General features: G+C 42.0%; 1 protein-coding gene across 2 annotated transcripts in view; it reads left to right on the top strand.

The window, feature by feature from the left end:
* The first annotated feature begins 368 nt into the window (after positions 1 to 368).
* ADD3 (adducin 3) overlaps positions 369 to 19203 on the top strand; it is a 91852-nt gene continuing 73017 nt past the window's right edge. The window contains exon 1 of one of the 2 annotated variants that reach the window (XM_053983481.1): positions 369 to 456. The gene's annotated coding sequence lies outside the window, so the exon portion shown is untranslated. The remainder of the gene's footprint in view (positions 457 to 19203) is intronic. The other variant, XM_053983484.1, reaches the window with a different exon arrangement.

Below are 19203 nucleotides of genomic sequence, written 5' to 3'. Positions count from 1 at the left end.
ATACACCTCCCTGTATCCCCTCGCCGCCCCAGCCGTGCGCTGGCCACCGCGAAGTCCCTCTCCAGCGTCACGGCCCCTCGGGGATCGATGCTCCAGCCCCGCACTGCAGGTACAGCAGGGGCGCGGGGCGGGGGACAACAATGGAGGGCAGCCGGGGCGGAGGACACTGGCGGTGCCGCCGCCCCTCGGCCAAGTTGGAAGCCGTGGAAGGGCGAGGGAAGGCGGCCGTAATTCCAGCTCGGCCGAGGGGCGGCCGGGGAAGGGCAGCGGGCGAGCCCCCGCGCGCTGCCAGATAGTGATCCACGGCGCGCGGGCAGGCGCGGGAGGAGGAGCCCAGGTGTCCCTTCCTGCCACATAGTGCGCCGCCCCTTTCCCCGCCCGCTCCCGCGGTGGTGCTGGCGCTCCCGCCGCCGGGCGCGGGGATGGACTGCAGCACAAAGGCGCGGGCCCGCTGAGGTAACGCTGCCCGGGCTGCGGGCACCGGCAGGGGGACGGCGGGGGAGCGGGGATCTCCCTTCCCGCCGAACGCGGGGCCGTGGCCGCCCCGGAGCCGCGGTCGGGGAAGGGGGGGCGGCGCCGGCCCGAGGCCCCGAGCGCTCCGCGCGTTGCCGCGGCCGCCCCGGGGCTGCGGGGGGAGCGCGGGGCCGCGGCCGGCGGCGGGATGGGGCCGTGCGGGGGCACCGCGGGGCCGAGGGGGAACTTGCCCGCGGGTCTACGCCAGCTCTCCGCCGGGGGAGATGCTGCAGTGCTGTCGTTCTGCCTCGCCGCTGGGCTGAGGAGGAGGACGGGGCTTTAAATAATGCGCCTTCGCTCCGAAACTCCGCTAATCAAATAAAACCTTGGGAGTGCTTGCTGTAACTACGGACTGTCCTTGCTCCGCCGCAAGGCTCCGGACTCCCTACGCGTCTCGGAAAACTTCTTAAAATCTGCATTATTTGGGGGTTTTATAGTGGCGCGCAGCTCCACCTTCGCCGTGGATCGCGGTGCGGAGAGCCCGGGATTGCGCTTCCCGGTGCAGGCTCAGGCATTCCGGTCACGGCAGCGCGGACCCACCGGCGTGACCAGCATCAGCCCAGCGCCGCTGCTGCTGCTGCGGGCTCGCTGTGGCACCCAGCCCCCTGCTCTGTTCGCAGTTTGGAATTATCTCCATTCTGTGCTTGTCTTAGGGAGGAGGAAGTTCAAGATTGCTGCCCTGAACTTTGGGCTCCAGAAATTAGGATTTACGATGGGCCTTTTGGGAGTTTGTTCCTCGGTGTTGGTCAGTTTTCATCTCGCATTAAAAAGCTTATTTAGGAATTCAGAGCGGAGTTATCAGTCAGTGTTCACTGCAGACTTCAGGGCAGGCAGTGTCTGCATGGCTGAACGATGGGATTTTGGCAGGGAAGCCTTGGAGTGGCTCTGTAAGGAGGGTAGAGCATGCCTCAAAAGCAACAACGCGGTCGTGGAGGTGGGTTACCTCTCTTTCTGTCTCAGCATCATGTTACCGGCAGGTTGAGCCTGAATCTGCTGCTTTTCATTCACATGTCCTGGACTCGTGTCTGGAGGGTAGTGATGTGATACCTAGTGGAGAGAAAATGTGTAGGCATGTGCCTCATCTGCGTAGTTCCACTATGTGGAGGAGTTAAGTTTAAAAAAACAAATAGATAAAATCAATGGCAATGAATATCTGGGCCAAAAAATGAATGGCCAAGGGTTATAAAAGCATGAATGTATGGAATTGCTGAATTGTGTGGGAGAAGTTGCTGCTTAAATGAGCTTTGGTACCAAAGGAATGAAGCTGACAAATGTAACCTCAGCCTTTCAAAGAGCGCTTTGGTGTGCCTGGGGCAGCTTCAGGCTGTCTCGCTTACCTTCTGGTCCGGTTGCTGATGGCTGGAGTGAAGCACAGGTGTGGCAGAAGTATGGCTGTGTGTGATCTGCTGGGAAGGGATGGTGGTGGCTTTTGGGGGGAGTGGTGCAAGACAGGGCAGGTTCTGCACGTGTCTGATTTGACAGCAGTTCTGCTGTGAAAGTCTCCCTTTTGCCTCCCTGCCAGGGTTTGCCTTGCACCAGGGAGCTCTGAGGACTGCACACCCGGTCACTGCTGGCTGGAAACCGTGTGTGAACAAATTGTATGAACCTCCTTGGTGGCATCCAGTACTTGCAGGGAAAGAAAGCGTCCACCCAGGGAACAGCATGAGCTCTTTGGCTGTTATTAGACAAGCTCCTCAATGCTGATTTGAGTAAGAAGTGCATATATTTCTCAATGAAACAAAATGATAATTGTGTAACTAATAGAGTATGCTAGTTTTAACTTTAGATGTTGTCATGTTACTGACAACTGTGTTTACTGTTAGTTGTATTATTTCTCAGAAGATATTATTACTTGAGTTTAATTTTTGCTGGAAGAATGTGAAGTCCCAGGCAGGAAGGAGTGGGCTGCTTAGGCGTTGAGTGTTTAATGATAGAGGTTAGTGCACGATGATGATGATGATTAAGCACATCCTTAATTCCTGACCAATAGATGGAGTGCTGCTATTCTTTAGGATATCTGGGGATTTAATGGTCTCTTGGTTAAATCAGTCATTATCCTTGACTCTTGCCTGAGGATTGAGGCAGCTGACATTATATAAGGGAAAGGTGATTTTAGGGTGGTGCTTTCAAGCTGTCATGTACCCCACAATCATCTAACCCAAAGAGAAGGTCCAGGTGATGCCTCTGACACCCCAGGCTTTGCAGTGCTTGCAAGGTGGTTGGACTGGAGTGATCTGGGGGAACGGGGCAGTTTCACTGCCTTGGCCAGCAAGGTGTTCTGCAGCCCTTGTGGTGACCCTTTGCTGGTTATGAAATGAGCTGTTGGACAGGGCTGGCTGAGCCCAGCTGGGCTCAGTGTAGCTGTGCTGGAACGGTCCCTGTTGCATGTGATGTTAGAGGTGACATTGCACGCAGGGGTTGCCTGCTTTTGTTCAGCTCCACTTGTTAGAGGCCAAATGACCTGGCATAACACTCTATTTGCTGTGAAAATCATGAGAAATTAGCATGTAAGAGTGAAAATCGTGAGAAATTAACACATAAGAGATGAGAAATGAAAACTGTTTTAAGAAAGGCCGGCATTAGTTTGTTTCCTTTTGTAAGGGAATGTTTCACGGATCAAGAACTGAACTGAAAGAAAGCAAAAGGCTGCTGGTTCTTCCCTTGTTAAAATCATCGTTGCCACTTAAAACTGCAGCGCTCTCCTTGCTCCGCTGTGGATGGTGCTGGAATGATAATGCTTAAAAAAAAAATAATTTTAACTTAGGAGAATAACTTGCTTCACTTTGAGATGGTGCATAAAATTGCCTTTCTGCTAGCGCTTTTTAAACTGGATATGAATTTTAGTTTCTTAAAAAAATGTCCTGTAACTTTAGCAGCCATAGTAACCTCTGGCTATTATTTCCCCTGTAAATCATTTTTGCATTTTCATACTGCTGCTGCTTCAAAAACCAAGTTGGTCATCATTGTTTTGGTATTGACTTAGAAGAATGCAATCTATATTTTTTAATAGCATTGCTTCCCCTTACATCACAGGCTTTTCTTCAAGCAATGTTTTGAAATGCCTGTTGCCATATGAGAGATGGTGGTGTGGCTTCTGGTAGGATTCTTGGGGGTTAGTTGTCTTTTGTGTAGTGTTTTTCTGGCAGATGAAGATGAATAAAAACTACTTGACCCTTAGGGAACAAGCAGTAACTTACTCATTGTGTGTTAATATTAGTTCTATTTGCCCACAGAGTCTACTCTGCTTCTATACTAACTCTGAGTCACTTGACACGTGGGAAAACACTTTTGTTTCTTTTCTGTATTCAAGATAACACATGTCATTGTACATCATCACAAATGGGATTTTGAGGGATTTCATTTAAAGATATCCTAGCAAGTACATGGCTTTTGTGCAGATAATTTGTGATCCAGATTATTAGTTAAGAGAAACAAATTTTAATTGGTTAGATAAGAAAGTATGTTCAGGTATGGCATGCTCGTAATCTGGGCTGGTGGAAGAGGGATGGCAGTTCAAAACTGTAGAGTAAACTGGAAAATGCTGACTACTGAAAACTTGAAATTTTCTACAGATTCATTGAGAAGCTGGATAGTGGGAGAAGGCTTGAGAGCATCAGACCTCAGTGGGAGGGTGATGGCTCCCGGTGTTTTATTGCCCCTGGATCTTTGCAGTCTGTGAATGTGATGTAGGTATCTGTTTATTTAGGACTCTGGGAGCATATTAAACATAGTTTGTGTCTTATGGTAGTAATGTCAATTCCTACCATAAGACACAAAGGATGCAATCAGCTGTTACAAAGTGCTAATTGGGGAAATATTCTAATAGCCTCATTCATTGTTCTCATCTCTTAAACTGTTGTGGTCTTGGCTAGGAAGAAACTCTTTTCTTGCCTTGTATTGTGTAACGTGTTAAAATCCAAGTGACATCAAAGCAGGAGGCAGTTTTCATGTGAGTCAGCAGCTGAGGTGAAGACCCGTAAATCACAGGCTGGTGTGAGAGCTGGGGCTTGCTTTTGTAGCATTTCACCTTGTGTTTTCTTGACCCACAGCAGCTAACAGCTGGTAAATCCCTTCTCCCTTGTGGCTGGAATCTCCTGAAGTTACTTCTCCAGCTGAAGTACGTGGCAGTTCTGAGCAGCACGGAGTTGACAGCAGTTTACTGCTGTTCCCATTGTTGCTGCGCTGCCCTGAACGAGTACCTGGTGTTACTGGCAGCATTTCAGCCAAGAGCTGAACTCTGCTGTGTTGGCCAAAGAGAATTCATTGAACTGCTTTGAAAGTCTCTGCTTGTTGTCTTCATCTATACCTGTAATAACTGATCTCAAGCTTTTTTTTTTTTTTTTTTTTTAATATTAATGCATATGTACAAGTGTTAAATTATATGGCAATTTCTTTGTTTTGTTTTGTTTGACTTTTTTTTTTTCTTGTAGAAAACAAGTATCCCTCTGCATATCATCCATTGCTATTACACTAAACGCAGCCTAGGTTAGAGGCCAGGTGGACCTGCATATTCTGTTTGCAAATGCACAGTAAATGTCAACCCTGGAAGGACACCTGCATGTGTTCTGATGGTAAATAGAGTGCAAAATAGGAAAGCTTACTTAATGGGTAAAGCTTGCTTAACTATTCAATACTGTCAAAACAAGGAAGGAGAAATATAATTGTAAATATATATTATATTACCCCTCTTCCCTCCTACAAATGTAGACCAGCTTTTCTTTTGGGTTTTTTTTTTTGTTTTTTTTTTTTTGGACAGCTCTAGAAGTCTTGGCAGAATACTGTGGGAGCAGTTTGGTACTGAAGTTGTCTGTGTGATTCAAATAAATAGTTTCTAGAGCTATGTAAATTATAAATCAGCTGGGTTCAGAGAGATTGCTGGTATTAATGTAAGTCATTTCATATAATCCAGTATCCCAGTACTGTCTTAACAATCCATATGATGTTTTAGTCTTTATGGATGTATATACAAAAAAACCTCTGTATTTATAAAGAGCATCACTAAGGCCACAAAGTCAAGTGTTTGAAAGCTGGATAGTGCTTTCCAAAGAAAATATCCTAAATTTAAAAATTAAATTACGGCATTGGAAAGTACACTTAGGAGCCCTGTTGTCAGTAAGAGAGAAGTGTTTTGGCTCAGATGCTTCAGATCTAGCAGACACTTAGCGGAGGCAACCTTCAGCCTAACATGAAAAATTAGGTGAAACTGAAAATAGAATTTTGGGACGTAAACAGTGAACAATACTAGGCAGTGCATCCAGCTCTGTCTAGAACTGAATACAATAACTCAAAAGTACTGACCTCATAAGTACCTTTGTTTTTTCCTGACTCAGATACACAACCATTTTTAGGAGTGTTAATGAATTGTGTAACAATTTCTCCAGGCTCCTGGTCAATGCTAAAACAGGAGTAAAACACAATTTAAGCAAGCTGCCTTTCAATATTTTTTAAATTATTGCTACACACCAGGCAACATACCTTATTTGCTGTGTATTGTAAACCACCAAAACCTAACCTAAAATTTGTTTTTGGAACATACAAACTGTATTTGAAGGTATACCCTGTGGCAAGTCAGATCAAGTGTTCTCGAATGATTGTTTTCAGCTGTATTCACTACAGTTCTTTGAAGGTGCTGAGATTTAGAGTATAAGAACTTGTATATGAAAATAATACCTGGCATTCCTATGCCACATTAGCCCATGTAGCTCTCCTGATACACTATTACTGCAAAAATAAATGAATACCTAGTTCAATATATATTTTTGTTACTGTGTTTAAATTGTGATAGTACCCACAACAAGCCCATCATCCTGTTTCAGATCTTGATTGCAGATGAAGCTTTGCACTAAACACCTGGTTAAGGGATAATTGTCTTCATAGTGTTCACAGTTAATCTGTACAATTTCAATTGCAAATGTCTTTAAGTGCCGAAATATGTCTAAACATATAGGCAAAGGCAAAATGCTTCTGGTAACTCAGATGTTTTTGGAGCCAGCCATCAGGGCAGAAGGCAAAGATGTTCATGGTCTTTAATTCACCCACTAAATAGAAGCTGTTCCCCCCTAGGGCAAACTGTGTATTTTCAGGCCAAAGTCTGTATAACTTTCTTATTCCTAAAGTTACTGAGGTTGTAAAAGCATTTGCGGGTATGTGTTATTTTTTTTTCCCATTCCCATCAGTGGGCATAATGCTGAATACAAATGAGATTTCTTACTGATGTGCTGATTGGAATGGGTTGGCTGTGCAGAGCTGTTTGTCTTTGACACGTAGCTGACTTGGCATTCAAAGGACACGTGCATGTTCTGTGTTAAATGGCTTAAGGACTGGAGTGACACAGTTGGAGAGCTTGGCAGATACCTCTGTGTGTGCATGATTTGGAACAAAAATCTCCATCTTCTAAGACAAACTGTCCAAAGTAGATCGCTCAGTCAAAATTTCATAAATATTTTTATTGCAAAGATTTAATCCTGAGCATCTCAAGAAGAAAAAAGGACTTTTGATGCATGTTTTAATAATGGCTAGTAGAATGTTGTGTAAAACCAAGTATGTCTGTAACCAGCAAAGCCCTCTTTAGGTGTTTGTTTTGTTCCTTATCAACTTGATCAAAATTATGGGTATGGTATGGAGCAGGAAAAAAAATGCAGAAGAATTTGGAAATACATTGAATGTATGGTGTTTCAAAATAAATAAATGAATCCAACACAAAAGCAGAAACCAAACCAAGTGGTCTGGCAGTCAGGTTCCCCCCTCCATTTTTTTACTCTGTTTCAAACTTTGTTTAAATACTTCTGCAGCATGCAGAGAGATTGAATACATCTGTGTAGTGCTAGCATGAGAGAGTCTGTGCTCAAAAACAGGTTAGTTAAAAAAAAAAAATCTTGAAATGAATCCAGGTAGCTTCCTAGTTAAAACATATCAAATAACATAAAGTATGTGAACTCAAGACAACTCAGTTTAACTATATAAAATATTCAAGCTGTAAAGCATCAGGAGGTTTTTTTTATAGGTGCCTGGATAATTTGCCCTGAGGTGGCAGGGGGGCAGATTGGGTTGGTTCCCTTATTACATCAGATGTTTTCCTGTGAGCCAAGAACTCGGGGAGAAACTGAAATACTGCTTCCTCTTTAAAGGGCTGTTGCATATACATTATGCTCTTTGTGTGTGTTTGCTTAAACTTAGATGTTTTTAAAGATCCGTGCCCCTCGTTTTAACATGTCCTAAGACAGCTCCTGGTTAAGGGCTGGATTTCAAAGACTGCTTAGTTCTTCTCAAGCACCACATCATTCAAAATGGAAACTTTTGCTGTCTGGTCAGCAGAAAGTGGTCTTTTTCCTCACCATTCCTAACATGAGTGTTTTATCGCATGTCAGTGCTTCTAATCAAATCAAGTGGCACTTAATGTATTGCCTGGTGGGATCCTGTGTCCTTCAAAGTATCTTAAGCCTGAAAGTCTCCAATTGCCTGAATCAAGGCGCTGTCTCTCAGGCGATGGACCCAAAGTGGCCGATGGAGGCTGTTAAGTGTGGTTATTTCTTCTGTACCAGAGAGGTGTCATCCAGCATGGCTGGTCAACATTTCCATCCAGTCCTTTGGGGAATTCCCCATTCCTATGTGGAATCTTTGCTTAGATGTGGAGATTTCTGTCTGAGGAGAGATTTGGCAAACACACAGAACAGGAGAGAGGAGGCAGGAGCGCTCTGCTCCGCAGGCAGGGCCCCAGGAGCCCAGGCTCGTCCAGTGCTTCCAGTGCCAGCAGCTTCATCTGCCTGGTCCTTTCCTAGAGCTGGAGGAACAGGCAGCCTAGGCCATGTGTATCAGCAGAGCAATGTGTGCATGGGCAACGCTTTCCAAGGACCTCGAGTGCTGTGTGGCACTTGTCACTGAGGTTGGGTCTGTGAACTGTTTCACAGGAACTCACAAGACAGATCATGTATATTGGTCTTATTGCCCCAATACTTGTCTTAGGAGATCCTGTCTCTCCACTGGAAAAATGATCAGTTTCCTTGTTGAAAAGGGTTGAAATTCTCCCCTTTATAGGAAAAATATTTAAAAATTAAAACAAAAAACTCCCACATACATCACTTCCTCTCATATTAATATTAGTTAGTATATTGCCTAAAACTAATGCATGTGCAATGTTGATTAAAAAGAATTGGCTAATGGTGAGAGTAAGAATAAAAGTTTATTTATAGCCTAGGCTAGCCTTTAACAAGAGAAAATAGCTTGAGGTATACCATGTAATACGAGTGTCTGGCTACTATCAAACATGCTGCAAATATATAGTAACAGATATTGTGTGCAGTAAATTTATCTTTGTAGTAGAAACCTGATGTTGTTGCTATTCCCAGGGGCTAAGTTGAATTACATTATTACTGAGGCTGAGCTAACAGAGCTTTGCTTATAGTATACATACAGACAAGGGGTTCTTCACAGAGAGGTGACCTCTGCTGTATTTTGGTTTCAGATTTCACAGGGACCCATTTCAAAGTTTTTAACTTCAGTCCACACCCTGCTGGTAGCTAGCTATAAAACTCTCTTTGAAGTAAGTAAAAAAAAAAAAAAAAAAGTCTGTCCTTTATTACTTTAATAAAATCAGATAAAGGTCATTTGTTTACTCCTTTTGTGATATACACTGCTGCCACTGTTCCTTGTCAACGTAAGTGATACTTGAAAGATGGAACTAAAGCTACAAAATTACTGGTTGCAGTGTGCAAATGCATAGTGTAAGTAATTATCTTTTTAATGGGTCTCTTGTTTATTAGTTAACTTGGAGAATGTGCACAAGCATATATTTGTGCTAGGGAAGCTATTATGGTTGATATGGCATAATGTAGTCTACTGCCTCCAAGGTTATTCCACCCTCTCTCTAAACTTTTTTTGTGTTTCTCTCTCTCTCTCTCCAAAACCAATTTAAAGAACCAAATTAAAGCCCTGTAATCCTATTTAAGAGCCCTGTCGAATAAGAAGTCTGCATGTCACCCCGTTCCAATAAATATAATCACCTCTTAAGTGCAGTTGCTCCTCTCTAGGACAGATTTCCATCTGATTGAAATATGTGGGTTGTACATTACAACCAAGCTAAAGGGGATATCCTGCTCTTCCCTCCTGGTCCTGCCTCATCCTCTCTTCTGTAAGCCCTGCTGAACTTGTGCAATTTGCTGTAAATTGCAGCAGAAAAGCTCCTCTCCCCCTTTGACTGCATTAACTCTCTTTAAGAAGTTGAATTAACTCAAGAGAGGATTGAGTGAACACTAGGCTGTGTACAAGGTGTCAAACACAATGGAGAGAAAGAGGGAAAACGGGGGTAGGAAGATGGGGCACTGTCAGTGCCAGGCTGCAGGTAGACTCCAGCCCCTTAATCCTGGTGTGGTGATGCTCTGCACTGCCTGCAGCACTGGGAGGCAATGAAAACTGGATGTGGAAGGTGTCAGTGAGCCGAATTTTCTGCAAGGGGACTGACTGGTAGGAGAGCAAGAGTGATCAAACCATTGCTCTAGGCTTTGAGATACAATGCAGCAGCCCCCAGATTGTGAGGTTCCCCCTTACTCTCTCAGCGCTCTCAGAATCTGAGGGGGAGCAGTCATGTTTAAAGGCAGATTCTGGGATAAACGCAATATTTTGGCAAAGTGACATAATTTCAAAACTATTTTAATTAAAATAATCTCAGCATGCTTGGCTGTGTGGCTCCCATGTCCCAGCTCTGTGTGGCTGCCAGTGGGTGACAATCCTGTGTGGTGTGCTGGTCTTGGGCACTTGGTGTTGCTTTCCACAGCAGTCTTCCCTTGCCTCCAGAGCCTGCAGTATCCATGCATAGCACAAGATGCACAACTGAATTTTCTATAGTAAAATTCAAAGGTTTGCACTACTGAGTAGTATATACCATTGCTTCTCTTACTTTTTCTTTATTTCATAAGTTATATGTAAGAAGTGGAGGCTAAATACTGCCATAGGAGAACTTTATTACATCAAGTAGGCCACAGTATCTATATGTATAGAACAAATTCTTTCTTTGGTGAGAGGGAAGGGTGGGGCTGCTCTTGGTTCTAGTAATGAACTTCTGCATATGTTTAAAAGATAACTTTATATATAAAGAATTCAGAATTCCATTGAAGAAAATGTATACAAATAAGTTGCTTAGCATATCTCAGCGAGCCACCCAAAATACTAATGCTAGCTTGCAGCCTCTTATGTGCTTTTGACAATGGCATTGCCTCTCTTCTCCTTCCATCCAGGTTCTCATCAGTTAAACAATGTGTAAGAAAACCTAGCATTGCTTTAAACAAACTTGGCAGAAGAATTGTTTTAGAAGTGTAATGCTGAGTTCCTAACAGCAGAAAGCTCTTTGCTGTTGGAGTTGACTGAAATTGTTCCAGTGCATCTCTGTGCAGGTGGTGAGTGATAGAAGCTCTCAGTGTGAATAGCTGTCCTGCAGATAGCACTTTATTGTCTGCAGTGCCAGGTCCTCCCAGCTTTCTCCTGCACCTCTCTTCTCCTTTTTTCTCTTCTTCTAGCTGCAGAGAAGGATTGTCTTCCAAGGTTTGCATTTTCTCTGTTTCATATGATATGCAGGCTTCAGTGTAGAGACTTAAGGAGTCTTATCAAAGTAATACTGGCTCAGTCAGAGTTAAGATGCTTTAGTTAAATAGACTATGGCTGTGTTTAAAAATAACAGCTCTAGCTGTGTCAGCGTGTTGGACGACCTGATACTGACTTCAACAGATAGAGCTTCTGAAAATTACTTTGCCTGTTGCAGTATTGCTCCAGTGTGAACTTGGTTTCTGTTGGTAGCACTTCAGTGTTAGATAAACCAAAACAGAGCCCCCAGATTTTAAAAGTGAGTAGCCAAATGGCTTAAGAGGGAGCTTGTTGTAGTGGGCACCTTTTGAATGCACAGAAGTAGCAGCAGTTTTGCTCTTGTTCACGTTGTCAAAACAGCAGTGCCGGGGTTTGGGTGCAAACACCACCCTCATTTAAGCTCAGTTAGTTTTGTGTTTTCAGCTGTTTGGTAGTAAAAAGGTGGTGTGGGTATCTTCCAGCCCAAGGTCTGTGTGTGACTGCCATGCTTGCACATGTAGCCTGTTGCTTTCTTGTAATAGTATAGTGTGTGGAGGGATTTGTAGTAATTCCTGTGCAATTGTCTCATTTTGCCTCAGCCCTGGTGTCTCTGACTTCTGCTGCCTTTCTGAGGACTCATTTAAAGCATTGATGTTCTTAAATAGTCTGGTTAATAAGAACTTTTTGAAAATACTTTGTGTATCTGATGTTTATTCTGTGTTTTACAGTTCTTGTCATGTGTGGGTTTTCTGTCCTTTTTTTGTTTCTTGGCAAGGAAGACACTATTGCATTCTCGTACCAAGAGGAAGACTATTAAGCCTACTCATAAAAAGAAGATTTATTATCAAATGTAGTTTTTCATTTTGTCCATTGGAATTTTTTTTTTTTTTCAACTCTAACCATACCCAGATTACTGGCTTCATTCATACAGTCGTATCAAGTTTGGATGCTGTCTTTGTTAAATTATGGCTCCTGAGGGTTTTCTTGTTAGAGAGGTTTCTTCAGTCAGGGGAAATGAGCATATAATAAAGAGGATTCAAGGACCGGACACAATGATTCCATATAACTGAAACAAACAATGCCAGATTTGGCTGATGTTGGATTTTCCATCAAACTTTTTTATTGGCATTCATTTTACTTTAAGCAGAGTTTAAAATTGAGGCAGTTTGAGTGCCTGAAGGAACTGAGAGACCAATAGCAGATGATTTGGGCAATACTTTTAATCACTATATCCTATCTTTGTGCATTTATTTTGGATTCTGGCTTACTCAGGAAGTTGCCTTGATTCAAATGCCATTAGAGCAGTAAATCCAACAGGAGACACTGAAAGGACTATCACTAAAGCCAGTGTAACAGACCTGCCTGTGCCTGGGGTTTCTGAAATGCTGATTCCAAGCATTGAGCTCATGCTTAGTGAAAAGCAGTGCTGTTCTCTGGCAGAGCAAGTGCCTGACCTTCATTTCTGTAGCCTCTCACTTGCTGCAACTCCCTTAGCTGTTATTGGTATATTTTGTGTTTTACCACACTTATAAAATGTTATTAACTGTAATGTGCTAAAATAGGGATAAAATAATCACAATGAACTTCAGGTTACAAGCAAAATTGCTGTGAGATTCTATAAATAAATGACTGTCAGCCAGAAATACAGTGTGAAGCAAGAGCGCAGGGTATGCTGGTAGCTTTCTCCCTTTCTCATGCTGAGCACTGCCAGAAGGGGAATGATGCTGAATCTGTTTTTCACTGCCTCTGCTATGCCAGAACATTGGTCTTTCGGGGTAGAGAGTGTGCACTGCTGCAGTTTTCTGCAGATACTTCTCAGTATCTCCTCAAGGAGAGAGGAGGAGAAAAAACCATAATATTAGTTTTGACATTTACAAATTAAGAGAGACTACAGTAAAGCTGAAGTCAAAATTGTAGCTGTTGTTTAAATGTCCTTTTAATTATTTTAGAATGCTTTGGGGTATTTTCCCCCACCCTCATTCTCAAAAAGCTCTGTATCTTTGCGCATTGGATGCAGTAGTTGAATCATACCCAGTACACAAAACTCTTTCCTCTTCCCATCTTTTTCTGCATGTGCTCTTCCATATACCTTATCCAATTCTTTATTCACAGAAATCTAGGAGAAGCTTTCCTAATGCTCTTTCTCTTATTAGGGTTCAATGGCATAACTAAGTTCTGTTCCTGCATCTTTTCTACCTTTAGTGGCTTAGAAGTAAAAATGGTAAAAATGAAAGCCCTTACAGTGGCCTAACATGTAGCACTTCGGAGGATGAAAATTAGATTTGTCATGGAGCAAAAAAATGTGATTTGAGATTAGTATTTGCAGTGCATCAGCCCTGTGCATTATGGTCACATTTATTTGACACAGTGTTTTTAGTCTTTTTATGCAATATGTGGTAAAGGAGGATTCTGCTTGATGAAAGAAAGCAAGCTGACAGAAGGAGTAAAACTACATGTCGCCCCAAGGATAAAATTTTGAAAATATTTCTCTGGATTCCAGCAGTGGGCATTACATAAGAAAGAAAAAAAAGTTTGCCCTGAAGTGCCTAAGTTATTGAAGCATTTGAAAAGTGGGATTTGTCTATCCAGAAATTTATTGAAATGTCTACTTGTGACCAGAGGTGACACGAGTATGGATGCTTTGTAAAGGAACAGGATCTACAAAAACCTTTGGGTTTTGAGGGTTGCAAGGTTGTGTAACTCGGTGTGAAGAACATAAAAGGTTGCAGCAGATATCTTCAAATTATTTATTTACCTTGCAGTTGTGTGAAATTAAGTTTCCTGAGAGGTCTGAGTAACGTTATTTACTGTAAGAGGATCTGATCTTGTAGTTGTTTGTTCTTTGTGGTAAACTGAACTAGTACAAATGATCAAAAGTGTGCAATTGTGCAGCTTTCTAACGAGAGTGCTCTCTTTGGTGTACTTGATAGATCAGCGTTGAGGGGTGGTGGTTGTAAGAGCAGAAAGAACTGTCACCACAGTGAGATGCAGTGCCTTCCTTGATAGCATCTTATGGGGAGGAGTTTGCACTGGACTTGGACCCACAGCTGCTGAGGCACAGCTCTTTCTTTGGCTCAGCCCTTAAGGGAGCAGAAAGGCAGGAGGTATTCACGGCACTGTTTGTGGCCAGCCGAGGCTTTCCCCTTAATCACATTCCTGCTTTGAATTGCTATTTGGAGAGCACTCTAAGGATGCTGGAAGCCTCAAAACAAGGCAAACTCAAGTCTGGCTAATTAAGGTGGCCCAGCAGAGCAGTGAATAGCACACTTAGGTTATTATGCCTGCATACAGATTCTTGGTACAAGGGGCCTGGATCTGTGGGTCTTCTCAGCTCTATGCAGATAACAACTCTCTGTTAATTCTCAGCTCATTATTCAGATTGCTGTTATATTTAAATATTCTGTCTGTATTTTGGCTTAATCTCTGAGAAGACTTGGGCTGTGAGTTTTTTTTTTTCAAACTTCTTAACACAAGCTGTGTAAGTGCTGCAGTATGTTATTTTTCTCCTTTTAAGATATTTTATCCCATACTGATGTGACAGCTGTTCATGTTCACCCATCTTGGCAACAGTTAAACCCTTCATGTTAAGTAGTTGGCAGCTAGTAGATGAATGAAGGTTTTGCCATTGATTCATTAATGTGTCCAGAAACCATCTGTAAGGTTTTGGGTTCTCAAGCAATTCCATTTATTTGTCTTCCCTCTGAAGAAAATAAACAAATACACATACATCCTCATTTGTTTCTCCTACCTCCATCCATAGGTAGGCTTCTCAAACTGGGGTTTCTTTTATGTTTAAAGAAAATGCTTTGCTAGCAAGGCTTCTGTTATAAATAATAGGTAAGTGCACCTACACATCAGGGCTCTCTTTTTAAGTGAGGCTGTAGCAGTTGAAGTTGGGAGGTAATTTTTAAATATGGTGCAGATAGACTGCATGTGGGCACAGCCTCTCACCTGCATCACACCCACCAGCCAAAGGAGCTGGAGACACTTGGGTGAGAGCACAGCTGAGCTTCAGAGCTTGGACACTTCAGCAGCCTCTCTCACTGAAGAATCTTTTCCTCGTGGAGCAGGAACAGGTGCTTTGCTCTCCTCTGGGCTCAGAGCTTTGTTTATCCAGCCTCGCCAGAGCTTCCTCTCTGAACAAGGTGTAACCACACTTTAAATCAATTCCCCCACTAAAGACAGTGTTTATACAGCCATGCATATATATTTAATCCTGTTGAAAATGATTCTCAAAACAGATGTTTAAAACTCTTGTTAAAGGTCGCTTGGGACATTTTAAATAGTTGTGTAAAATTCCAGTTGTCCCATCTTCCTGCCTCCAGAAGCAAGTAGCAATGTACTTGTTGATTAGAAATTGGCTGGTCGTGAGAGGATTTTAACATTTCAGCTCCATTCACATCTTCTGACACAGAATTTCTTAGGTGAAAGTAGGACTTTCCTCTGTTTTGATTTTTATTTTTTAACTTTTTCATCATTTCATATGATCTTTTTAATACCTTGCTTGGAAAAGATAATCTAGATTAATCAAATATATGAGCTTTACCAATAAATGTAGGTGCTCCTAAGTGGTGCAGTCCTCTGGAAGAATTACTTAGTTTTATTTTTTAAAGGTCTGATCAAAAGATAATTTGGGGAAAGGGGTTGCTTTCTTTTCAACTGTTGGTTCTCAGTGATGTCACTGGTAGTTAACTAACCCAGCTTTTCAAGTATTTTCGTTCCTTCAATAAATACATTGCTAAGGGAATAGTCTCAGTAACCACTGAACATTTGGGGGGTTTACTAGTTTGACTTCATATGATCATGGATGTAGAGTGAGAGTAATGATTATATAGAGAGACAATTTTTCTTAAGCATTGGATCCTCTATTCATATGTATATGAACTTGTCTGATCTAATTCAGGAGTGTGTTTGTTAAGAGGACTATTCTTAATTAATTCAATACTTGGATATCAAATATGGTGAAAATCTCTTGGGTTCAAATGTGGAATGATGCAGTCAGTCTTTCTGTACTGTTTCTTTTCTGTTTTGAAAAGAGTTTAAGCTTTATTCTAATTTTCTTGAGGCTCTAGATAGGATTTTATAGATCAACAAGCATGAAACAATGGAGTTCTTATTCAGACTTTACTGATTTTGAATTTAAAACTTTTCTGTTGTTTCTGTTCTTTTTTTGGTTGCTCAGGGTTTTATCAGAATTAAACAACCCTTTATATCCTAAGCAATCCTTTAGTACACCAATTAAATCAATTGCCTTACTGAGAGCTCTCTAGATTTTTAAGAGATTTTAAGGATGATATTATTAATAAAAAACTTTGTTATGTTTCAGTTGACTTTTAATTTCTTTACTTAAAACACTACAAATAATTGCTTAGAGTGTCTACAGTTTCCGCAGTTCTGCAAGCAGAGTTGTAGTATCTACTTTTACACTTTGAAAATCAAATTCCAAGTCAGGCGCAGTGCTAGCTAAGTATTGTTTGTAGCAAGGAAGCTCAGTCTAGACTTAGTTGTAACCTGCATCTTTGCCTTCTCACAGCTGGTATAGCAGTGAGCTGCTACAAAGCAGGGTTTCCTCAGTAGCATGCTCAGGTTTTTTTTATAAGAGTGCTTGAATTTTTTTTTTTTTTTTTTTGTGGATTTGTGAAAGGGGAGGGCATGCAACTTTTTCAGTTCTAGGAAACATTTTCTTTGTGAGTTAGGAGACTTAGAGAAAATATAGAAAATGGGTGAAATTCACATAGAATTTTTCCTTAAATACTGGGTTCAGGATGTAGGCCACATCTGTAATCATGTTTTTGGAAATGAGTCCATATTAAATGGATTCTCTGCCAACAACATCTGGTTGCACTTTATGTACGTGTTTTCTTTCATAGAGAAAGCAAACCATATGACATAACCCCAGTCAGATAAAATGATTGTTTATAATACTTTGTTTATTTATATAGCACCACAAGATGAAATACATCTTCATCTGAAAAACCTTGCAGCAGATTACCAAGGTGAGCAGATGACATCTGTATTTCCAGATGGCTGGTGTGGGGCACTGTGTTGTGTGGTTTATAAGCCCTGCTTAAAGGCATATAAAATTAGTAGCTGAATTCGCTAATTGAATGGGGGCTAATAATTCCAGGTGCCTTCATGGGGAGTGTCCCACATTCTGTAGTGGGACTGTGATGCTGGAAGTGCTCCTGATGCATTGCATGGGGTCAGAAAGAGCATTACTGTGCAGTGACAAACCTTCACAGACACAATGGCTTTTAGGACTGGGAGTAGCCCTCTGGTAGTGGCCACTGCTCTGAGTAAAATTTGAGAGTAGTGATCTGCTTTTATTAAAATGGCCAGCTCTGCAGTTGCTGTGCTGAACATGAATTGTTCAGACTAATTTCAGCAGGCTGATCTTAACTGTGCTCTTAGAAGTGGCTTCTTTGCTTACAAAACAAGCTGTCTGTGGGGCTTGTAGTGGTCCAGCCTGGACTCATCTCTTGGGTTCTGCTTGGAAACAAGACAAAAGATAAGACTTGGAAATACCTTGCAAACATCAGAGGTGTGATATGGAAAAGAGTGTTGGGCTGTGATGCCCTGGGAGCAGGGGGAGCTACACAGTGGGGTTTCAGCTGTTGTAACCCCAAACAGCAGATCTCCTCAGCACATGCCTGCCAAGGTGTTGAAGGGTGTCAGCTGTGTCTTTGTCACATGAAAGTTGAGCCACCTGCGGCTGTAGAAGAAGCTGTAGATGAAGTCGTGTTTAACTGAGCATGGATGGTACTGTACTCCTGAATCTGGGATATTTGAAAGGAGCACTTTCCACGTAGGCCAGCAATTATTTCAGAAATAGCTTCATGTATCAAAAGCTCAATGGGAGCTTTTCTACCCTGCCAGACTTGGTGTGTCAGTGAGGGACGTACTGGGGAGGGAGGCAAATGTCATCTGCTGCAGGGTTTATTTCTTCCCTACAGGCTCCTATCGAATGTGCACAAGGAAAGAGCATTTTGACAATTTGTACCCAGATAAAGTATCTTTGTGCGTTTGATGATCTCGACTGAGGTCCAGGGTGTCTTTCATTTTGCATTTCTTAACTGATTATTCATACACTAAAGCTGCTTAGAATATGCAGTACTCGACAAGTAATAATTTGACTCTTCATTGCACTGATTAACTTTTCTGTTGACAGCATAACTTCTTTTTTTGAGTCAGTCAAAAAAAATGACAGTGGTTTAGAATAGATCTTTTCTTGCATTACCCAAACAAACCAGAAATTTAAATATTGTGGCTATTAGACCTTTTAAAATTAGGCACCCTAATTAACAGAGCTAAACATGACTTAATTACTTAATGTAATTAACAGAATATCTATTACCTTTTTAGTTGCTAAGCTAAAAGGTTTTTACTCAAGTACAAGCTTTTGCTGTGCATGATGACCCTTTAAAGGCTTTTGGGACTCTGTCCAGCTGGCAGCTTGGCATTGCTGAGCAGATGTGGCTGGTCTCTGGAGAGCTGATCTCTGCTGCTTAGCTTTATTAATTCCTGACATTCATATTGATCTGTGGGTCCAAACAAAAGTAAAGAGTCTCAGGTGGAAGTGGCATAATGTGTAGCTTCCTGTTGGCCTTTTCCTGCTATTTTCAGGATATATTTTGGTATTATTAGTCTTAGCAGCTCTTATTTTGTTGAATATGCATGTGCATGTTTTAATGTTTCTTGGCTTCATGTTCTGTTCTTGGTGATTCATAGAGCATCAAAATGCACAGAAATCATGTTCTCAGCACTTTGGAAGACCTCCCCAAATAATTCTGCACACTGGTTGTTCACAGGAAGCAAGTGGGCGTGCTGGAAGAGCATTCAAGTTTCCCAGAAGTGCTCATGATCACTCAGGAACTGCTGTGCAGCTCCCTTCTGAGAAGCATTCTTCACTTCTTCCAATTATTTAATATTTAAAATATTGAGGTTGGGAGGAAGTCCATTTTCCTGTAATAAGGACAGGTGGTGTTGAAAAAGCAGTTGAAAATGTGTGCTGATGGACTGAAGTTTGGCTTTTCCTGAGATGTACTTTATATCCCTAAAAAGCAAACGGTAGTAAGTTTGACAATAAACTAAAATAGCAAGTGACAGATTTTTCTTAGTGTGGGGAGTGTTGTAGTCAGA

This window comes from Vidua macroura, chromosome 8, assembly GCF_024509145.1.
Source record: "Vidua macroura isolate BioBank_ID:100142 chromosome 8, ASM2450914v1, whole genome shotgun sequence".
Lineage (NCBI taxonomy): Eukaryota > Metazoa > Chordata > Aves > Passeriformes > Viduidae > Vidua > Vidua macroura.
Note: the sequence above shows the minus strand (reverse complement) of the source record. Positions and strands in the feature narration are given on the sequence as shown.